Here is a 10,305-nt window from a genome sequence, read left to right on the forward strand (position 1 = left end):
CGCGCGCGGCCCCACTCCCTAGGGTGCGCGTGCGCCGGCTCTCTGCGATTTAAAGGGCCAGCGCGCCACTGATTGGCGCCTGGCCCAATCAGCACTTTCACCTGTGTCCTCTCTATAAAAACCCACTTTCCCTTCCTAGTATCGCCGGATCTCGTTGCCTCAGTGCCAGTGAAAGCGTTTCTTGTGTATGTTCCAAGCCAGTGTTCCAGACCCTCTGCCGTTGCCCCTGACTACGATCCTTGCTGCCTGCCCTGACCTTCTGCTACGTCCGACCTTGCTCTTGCCTAATCCCTTGTACCGCGCCTGTCTCAGCCGTCAGCTGGGGTTGAGTCACTATCGGGTGGAACGACCTGGGTGTTACCTGCCGCTGCAAGTCCATCCTGCTTTGCGGCGGGCTCTGGTGAAAACCAATAACCCCTTAGACTCTGTTCCCCTGGTACGGCCCATGTCATCACCCCACTGACACAGAGGATCCACCACTGTATACCCATCCGAATCCTGACATAAAGTACTAGAAACACAGAATGTGTCAGCAGATAAAAACCATTTGGTCCATCTAGTCTGCCTGGATATGCACATAATACTTTGGTGAGTATTTGTTTAGTATTTCTAGCTATTTTTAGCCAAAATCAGGAGTGGAGTCATAACACCAAAAAAAGGTGCAAAGCTTTCGGTTATTGTTTTTCTCTGTGTCTGTTCCACTTCTAGTTTGGGCTAAAAATGGTCACTAATATACTATACAAGTAGAGAGTCCATAGTCAGGCACTGCTTAACCTCTGTAGACTTCCTGCTTAACCTCTGTAGACCTCCTACTCACGTCTCCACCCCCCTGTGATGTCACGCCGCGCCCCTGCAATGCAAGTCTATGGGAAGGGGCGTGAAGGCCATCATAGACTCTCCCATAGACTTGCATTGTAGGGGCGGGGCATGACGTCACGATACTCCGGCCCCATAGTCGTGACCCGGCAGACTCCGAGGCTGCAGCGCTGCGTGCTTCTCCCCGATGTGGGTACTGCATGCAAGATAGCAGGGGTTCCCAGCGGCAGGACCCCCGCGGTCAGACATCTTATCCCCTATCCTTTGGATAGGGGATAAGATGTCTTAGGGCCGGAGTACCCCTTTAAATCATTTCAGTCTTTGGATGCTAGATGCCCCAAAGGAAAGGATCCAATGAGCTACTCTCTGCAGTAATAAATTATTCCTATCACCTCCTGCCTTAGGAACACCTACTCTTTCCAGCACTAAAAAACAGACCTTTCCTAATGCTAATTTCACATGTGCAATCATTTTCGGCACTCCTTTACCAGCACATATTAAACCGAAAGAAACAAAATTCTAAAATCTAAAAAACTAAAAAATAATCTAAAGGAAAAGAGTAATTTTTGTAGATTTAATGTGCATACAGACAAATTAATATGGGAGGTGTTCAACATACTGTGAATTAATTGATCACTTGCAAAACGACTTATTTTGTCTATGTGATCTTTTGCCCATGTGGCAACTTTTATACAGGTAAAACATTCCAGCAACTATTCATAAGAATAAAGGAACATTTCAACGCAACATGTACTGGTAAAGGAGTGTTGAGAATGATTGCACACGTGAAGGAGTCACATCAGGGAAAGAGTTCTGTTTTGCAGGGCTGGAAAGAGTCAGGAGGTGATAGGAATAATATATTACTGCAGAGAAAAGCTTGTTGGATCCATAAGACCAATGCTTTGGGGCCTCTAGGATTCAAAGACTGAAATGATTTAAGACCATTTTTATAATGTTTTAGCGTTTACAACTTTATTGTTCAAATGTTGTGTGTTGCTATAGTTACTAGACGTAACCTTTATATAACTAGTGTGCAACGCAGGGGCGGACATATCACTTGTTCAGCCGGTTCGGCTGCACAGGGGCCCAGCGTGTTAGGGGGCCCCCTAGTAGCCCAGGTCACAGCCTGGGCCTCACAGTCTGGGCCCCTGCAGGGCCCCTGCCAATACTTCATACTAAATGCTGCAGCAACAGGTCCCGGACCGGCCGCTGACAGCAGTAATTTACCTCGGCCGGGCGAGAGGACAGGCCAGGGGCTGATGGGAACAGACGTGCCCCGCGCAGGCACGCACGTCTGTTCCAAGCCCCTGACGTCACGTGTCATGGCCTCTGACCCCGGCAGAAGCGACAGGAGCAGCAAACCCTCCCGCCTCACACGGCCGCATCACTGAGCAGATAAGGTGAGGAGAGCGACGGTCGGGTGCAGGGCGGGGGGGGGGGGGGGGAGGGGATTGTAATGATGATGAAGAGGACAGGAGGGGTGTTGAAGAGGTTGGTGGTGTAATGATTAGAAAGATTGGGGGTCTGGGAGAGCGTAGTGTTGATAAGGAGGACCAGAGGGGGGGTCAGGGGTGTAATGATTAGGGGGTTTAATGTTGATGAGAAGGACTGGGGTGGGGGGTGTCAGCTGTGTAATACTGATGAGGTGCTTAAGGTATATGGGATGATGAGGAGACTGAGGATGGAGTGATGTGGAGACTTAGGATGGAGTGCGTGGGGTGATGAGGAGACTGAGGATGGGGTGATGAGGAGACTGAGGATGGGGTGATGAGGAGACTGAGGATGGAGTGCATGGGGTGATGAGGAGACTGAGGATGGGGTGATGAGGAGACTGAGGATGGAGTGCATGGGGTGATGAGGAGACTGAGGATGGGGTGATGAGGAGACTGAGGATGGAGTGATGAGGAGACTGAGGATGGGGTGCATGGGGTGATGAGGAGACTGAGGATGGGGTGATGAGGAGACTGAGGATGGAGTGCATGGGGTGATGAGGAGACTGAGGATGGGGTGATGAGGAGACTGAGGATGGAGTGCATGGGGTGATGAGGAGACTGAGGATGGGGTGATGAGGAGACTGAGGATGGAGTGCATGGGGTGATGAGGAGACTGAGGATGGGGTGATGAGGAGACTGAGGATGGAGTGATGAGGAGACTGAGGATGGGGTGCATGGGGTGATGAGGAGACTGAGGATGGGGTGATGAGGAGACTGAGGATGGAGTGCATGGGGTGATGAGGAGACTGAGGATGGGGTGCGTGGGGTGTATGGGGTGATGAGGAGACCGAGGATGGGGTGCGTGGGGTGTATGGGGTGATGAGACTGAGGATGGGGTGCGTAGGGTGATGAGGAGACTGAGGATGGAGTGTATGGGGTGATTCAGTGGTGTATCGTGGTTGGCAGTATTATATTGATAGAATACAGTGGTGGGCAGTATTATATTCAGGGGTACAGTGTGGCAGTATTATATTCAGGGGTACAGTGTGTGGCAGTATTATATTCAGGGGTACAGTGTGTGGCAGTATTATATTCAGGGGTACAGTATTTGGCAGTATTATATTCAGGGGTACAGTGGTTGGCAGTATTCAGGGGGTACAGTGGTTGGCAGTATTATATTCAGGGGTACAGTGTGTGGCAGTATTATATTCAGGGGTACAGTGGTTGGCAGTATTATATTCAGGGGTACAGTATTTGGCAGTATTATATTCAGGGGTACAGTGGTTGGCAGTATTTAGGGAGTACAGTGGTTGGCAGTATTATATTCAGGGGTACAGTATTTGGCAGTATTATATTCAGGGGTACAGTGGTTGGCAGTATTATATTCAGGGGTACAGTATTTGGCAGTATTATATTCAGGGGTACAGTGGTTGGCAGTATTTAGGGAGTACAGTGGTTGGCAGTATTATATTCAGGGATACAGTGGTTGGCAGTATTCAGGGGGTACAGTGGTTGGCAGTATTATATTCAGGGGTACAGTGGTTGGCAGTATTCAGGGGGTACAGTGGTTGGCAATATTATATTCAGGGGTACAGTGGTTGGCAGTATTTAGGGAGTACAGTGGTTGGCAGTATTATATTCAGGGATACAGTGGTTGGCAGTATTCAGGGGGTACAGTGGTTGGCAGTATTATATTCAGGGGTACAGTGGTTGGCAGTATTATATTCAGGGGGTACAGTGGTTGGCAGTATTATATTCAGGGGTACAGTGGTTGGCAGTATTATATTCATGGAGTACAGTGGTTGGCAGTATTATATTCAGGGGGTACAGTGGTTGGCAGTATTATATTCGGGGGTACAGTGGTTGGCAGTATTATATTCAGGGGTACAGTGGTTGGCAGTATTCAGGGGGTACAGTGGTTGGCAATATTATATTCAGGGGGTACAGTGGTTGGCAGTATTCAGGGGGTACAGTGGTTGGCAGTATTATATTCAGGGGGTACAGTGGTTGGCAATATTCAGGGGGTACAGTGGTTGGCAGTATTATATTCGGGGGTACAGTGGTTGGCAGTATTATATTCAGGGGTACAGTGGTTGGCAGTATTATATTCATGGAGTACAGTGGTTGGCAGTATTATATTCAGGGGTACAGTGGTTGGCAGTATTATATTCGGAGGTACAGTGGTTGGCAGTATTATATTCAGGGGTACAGTGGTTGGCAGTATTCAGGGGGTACAGTGGTTGGCAGTATTATATTCATGGAGTACAGTGGTTGGCAGTATTATATTCAGGGGGTACAGTGGTTGGCAGTATTATATTCGGGGGTACAGTGGTTGGCAGTATTATATTCAGGGGTACAGTGGTTGGCAGTATTCAGGGGGTACAGTGGTTGGCAGTATTATATTCAGGGGGTACAGTGGTTGGCAGTATTCAGGGGGTACAGTGGTTGGCAGTATTATATTCAGGGGGTACAGTGGTTGGCAGTATTCAGGGGGTACAGTGGTTGGCAGTATTATATTCGGGGGTACAGTGGTTGGCAGTATTATATTCAGGGGTACAGTGGTTGGCAGTATTATATTCATGGAGTACAGTGGTTGGCAGTATTATATTCAGGGGTACAGTGGTTGGCAGTATTCAGGGGGTACAGTGGTTGGCAGTATTATATTCGGAGGTACAGTGGTTGGCAGTATTATATTCAGGGGTACAGTGGTTGGCAGTATTCAGGGGGTACAGTGGTTGGCAGTATTATATTCAGGGGGTACAGTGGTTGGCAGTATTCAGGGGGTACAGTGGTTGGCAGTATTATATTCGGGGGTACAGTGGTTGGCAGTATTATATTCATGGAGTACAGTGGTTGGCAGTATTATATTCAGGAGTACAGTGGTTGGCAGTATTATATTCATGGAGTACAGTGGTTGGCAGTATTATATTCAGGGGTACAGTGGTTGGCAGTATTATATTCGGAGGTACAGTGGTTGGCAGTATTATATTCAGGGGTACAGTGGTTGGCAGTATTCAGGGGGTACAGTGGTTGGCAGTATTATATTCAGGGGTACAGTGGTTGGCAGTATTATATTCAGGGGTACAGTATTTGGCAAGGTTATAATGATTATTGTCATCATACAGAGGATGAGGATCTACTGACAAATTAAGGAACCAATGATGTCCAGGTGTCAGACTCTGCAGAGAAGATGGAAGAAATCCTGGTGTCTGGACCAGATGAAGAAGAAAAGTAAAGACAACAGAGAAGACGTCACTCAGGTCAGTGATCTCATTGTGTAGTCTCCTGACTGTCCCATCAGCTGTAGTCACTTCAGACATGATGGGAGTTGCAGCTTTCCAACATCTCGGGAGCCACTTGAACCAAGGTGATTGGTGGGGGTCCCATGAGTCAGACCCCCACCATAAAAATGGGCTGTTTATTTTAAAATGCCTGGGCCTATTTTTGGTCCCAGTCTGGCCCTGCCTGTAAGTCACTTCTATCACTAAGGATAAGAAGCCAAGGAACCAGGGGGTGCCAAGGGGTGTCATGCTAAGTCCAGGGGTGCGAATGTAAAGGGGAGCACTGCCCTCTGCCTCCCAGCTAGATACGGGTCAGGCTGACCTGGGGGAGTACTCACTGGGCCGCACACTGAGAGGGACAGGGGCCACCCGGAGCCCACCTCAGGAGCCGTTCCATCCACCTGTGGTGGACAAGGCAAGTGGCGACACTACATGCGCGGGGTAAGTGGAGGCCCCCCCGGTGGGGTCTAGGTACATGAGGGGGCACAGTGCTGGGGGGGGGGGGGGGGGGGGGCCAGGCACATTCTTTGCACAGGGGCCCTCTGCTGTCTGTGTCCGCCCCTGGTGCAACGTAATGACATGTACCAAGGACCAAGGCTGTCTTTTATTCTTTGTATCCTGTTTATGTGAGTATCTCTAAAGGGGGCGGATGTTACTACTGAAGGGGGTCACTAAAGGGGTTTGCTATTACTACCTAAAGGGGGTCACTGAAGTGCACTGCTATTACTACCTAAAGGGGGTTGCTATTGCTATTTAAAAGGGGGTTACTATCACTGCCTAAAGTGGGTTACGAAAGGAGCATTCCTTGACACAGCCTATGGCTCTGCAGCTGACCCAAAACTACAACTCCCAGCATGTTGCACCATACCTTATACTACTGTATAGTTCAAAATGCTGGGAGAGTAACATGTACAGTGGGGCAAAAAAGTATTTAGTCAGCCACCAATTGTGCAAGTTCTCCCACTTAAAAAGATGAGAGAGGCCTGTAATTGTCATCATAGGTATACCTCAACTATCAGAGACATAATGAGAAAAAAAATCCATCAAATCACATTGTCTGATTTTTTAAAGAATTTATTTCCAAATTATGGTGAAAAATAAGTATTTGGTCACCTACAAACAAGCAAGATTTCTGGCTCTCACAGGCCATATAACTTCCTCTTTAACCCCTTAAGGACCCAGGCTTTTTCCATTTTTTTCATTTTAAATTTTTCCTCCTTAACTTAAAAAAATCATAACTCTTTAAAATTTTCACCTAAAATTCTATATAATGGCTTATTTTTTGCATCACTAATTCTACTTTGTAATGACATTAGTCATTTTACCCAAAAATCTACGGTGAAACGGGAAAAAAATCAATGTGCGACAAAATTGATGAAAAAACACTATTTTGTAAGTTTTGGGGGCTTCTGTTTTCACGCAGTACATTTTTCGGCAAAAATGATACCTTATCTTTATTCTGTAGGTCCATATGGTTAAAAGGATACCCTACTTGTATAGGTTTGATTTTGTATCACTTCAGAAAAAAATCATGAATACATGCAGGAAAATGTATACGTTTAAAATGGTCATATTCTGACCCCTATAACTTTTTTATTTTTCCGTGTTCAGGGCGCTATGAGGGCTCATTTTTTGCACCGTGATCTGAAGTTTTTAGCGGTACTGTTGGTTCTGATCAGACTTTTTGATCACTTTTTATTCACTTTTTTGTGGTATAAAAAGTGATCAAAAATTCGCTATTTTGGACTTTGGAATTTTTTGGCGCGTACGCCATTGCACGTTCGGTTTAGAAAGAGGTATATTTTTATAACTCGGGCATTTCCGCACGCAGTGATACCACATATGTTTATTTTTATTTACACTGTGTTTTTTTTATTCTTGGAAATGCCGGGTGATTCAAACTTTTATTAGGGGAAGGGATAATTGAAAGGGTTAATGATATTTTTTACACTTTTCTTATGCAATATTATAGCTCCTATAGGGGGGGCTATAACATTGCATTAACTGATCTTTTACACTGATTGATCCATCTCCATAGGAATGGATCAATCAGTGTTTTCGGCGATTGAATGCTCAAGCCTGGATCTCAGGCTTGAAGCATTCAATCGACGATCGGAGTGCAGGAAGGAAGGTAAGAGACCTTCCTCCTGTGCTACAGCTGTTTGGGACGCCGCAATTATACCGTGGCGATCCCGAACAGCTCCCTGAGCTAACCGTCAACTTTCACTTTCGTTTTTAGCCGTGCGGCTCAGCTTTGAGCGCGTGGCTAAAGGGTTAATAGCGCGCGGCACCGCGATCAGTGCCGTGCGCTATAAGAGGCGGGTCCCGATTTCACTATGACGCCGGGCCCGCCGCGATATGATGCGGGGTCACCGTGTGACCCCGCGTTATATCGCAGGACTTAAGGGGTTAAGAGTCTCCTCTGTCCTCCACTCATTACCTGTATTAATGGCACCTGTTTGAACTTGTTATCAGTAGTGTTGCTCGCGAATATTCACAATGCAAATTTTATTCGCGAATATCGCATATTCGTGAATGCGCGAATATTCGCGAATATAGCACTAAATATTCGTAATTACGAATACTGTTTTTTTTGTTTGTTTGTTTTTTCACAGTACACATCACAGTGATCATCCCTCTCTGCTTCCAGCTTGTGTGGTCTAAAGAAGGCTCTAAGACTACTGTGTGAGACTTGTGTACGAATTTTCGCATATGCTGTCCTCATATCCCATCCTCATATCCCGTCCCCATAGCTAATCCTCATATCCCATGTTCATATCCCATCCCTATAGCTAATCCTCATTCCTAATCCTCATATCCCATCCTCAGGTAGGGCTGAATTGTGGTAAAGATATTGTAAGCTGAAAATAAAAGGGGTGTGGCTTAAAAGGTGGGCATGTCTTTGTGAGATGAGACATGGCATGCAGGGAGGGTGTGGCTTGCGAGTGACTGACGCATTCACCAGGAGATGCAGAGTGGAGCTTGTGGAGTAAGGCACCCGAAGTCCTATATACTTGCATGGATCTTGAAACAAAAACCCCATCCTTCACATATGGGGGTAGGTTAGGGGTTAATTTAACTATTATATATTTTTATTTGACATGTAAGTAACATGTGACCAAGTATTATCAAAATATCTCCAGCCGTTTGGAAGTTATGCAGTAACATATATTTCCCATAGACTTGTATGGGACTTTAAATACAAACCCTGACTCTCACAAATGGGGGTGGATAAGGGTTAAATTACCTATCCTATGTTTTTTGTTGACATATAAGTAACATGTGTGCCAAGTTTCATGTTAATGGGCCTCATTTACTAAGCTGAAACCAACCAGTTTTTGTCTGGTTATTTTGGCGCAGAGTGTCTGAGACATGTTTGTGCCAGTCTGCGCCAGTGTGGGCCTGGAAAATCCGACAAACCCGACATTGCACTGTGGAAAGCCGAAAAGGGGCGTGGGCGGTTCGAAAAGGGGCGTGGGCGGTTCGAAAAGGGGCGTGGTTTCACAACCCGACTGATTTACTATTGAATTTACAGAAAATCCTGTGGGTAAATGGCTGGAAATATCGACCTAGAAACAGCTGGTTAGAAAAATGCTCCCGACTTTTCCCAATAGTAAATAGAGAGGAATCCTACAAGTCTGAAACAACTTTTCCCACTAGTAGAAACCCAACTTTCTTAGTAAATTAGGCCCAATGGCCCACATTTATCATTGTAGTGTAAGTGAAGCATTTTTTTTACACCTTTTTTGTGTGTGCTGGTAATGTGTTAGAGCACCAAATTTTTTAAATGGTCAAAGGGCATTTGATAAATTTTGTGCAGGTCAAATTTTCTGAAATTCCTCTCTTCACATACACCAAAAAGCTACACCATGTCTGGGCTGGTGTAGTTTTAGAGACTTTTCACTGGCTTTGCGCCTTTTTTGCTCCTTTTCACAAAAAGGCGCAGTTGATGAAACCCTTCCATATCATGTCTATTGCCAAAATCAGTGGATTGCAACTCAAAATCAGCAGAAGTTTGTAAACAAAAAGGGGCAAAAAAAGGTGCAAAAAATCCTGCTTACTCCTTTTTTGCCCCTTTTTTAGACACAAAAAAACTGTCTGAAGACAATGATAAATGTGGGCCATTATCTTTAGTGGTTTGGAAGTGATGCTGGAACATACACACACACGTTGAATAAATATATATACACATATATACTAGCTGAGTACCCGGCGTTGCCCGGTTTTTCCTTCCTAATCCTTGTTGTGGAGGAAAATCAACAGAGGAAGCTTATGACTTCATATCTCGTCCTCATATATTGTTGTCATATCCCAACCCCACATCTCGTCCTCTTATCCCGACCTCCTATCCCGTCCTCCTATCCTGACCTCCTATCCTGTCCTCCTATCCCGTCCTCCTATCCCATCCTCCTATCTCGACCTCCTATCCCATCCTCCTATCCCGTCCTCCTATCCCATCCTCCTATCCCGTCCTCCTATCCCGTCCTCCTATCCCGTCCTCCTATCTCGACCTCTTATCCTGACCTCCTATCCAGACCTCCTATCCCCACCTCCTATCCCATCCTCCTATCCCGATCTCCTATCCTGACCACCTATCTCGACCGCCTATCCTGATCTCCTATCCCATCCTCCTATCCCGACCTCATATCCCATCTTCATATCCCGACCCGTAATATGTGTACCAGGTATTGAAATATCTCCAGCTGTACGGAAGTTATTTGGAACATACATTTCCTATTGATTTGCATGGTACTTTAAACAAAAACCCTAACCCT

This window comes from Hyla sarda, chromosome 2, assembly GCF_029499605.1.
Source record: "Hyla sarda isolate aHylSar1 chromosome 2, aHylSar1.hap1, whole genome shotgun sequence".
Classification (NCBI taxonomy): Eukaryota; Metazoa; Chordata; class Amphibia; order Anura; family Hylidae; genus Hyla; species Hyla sarda.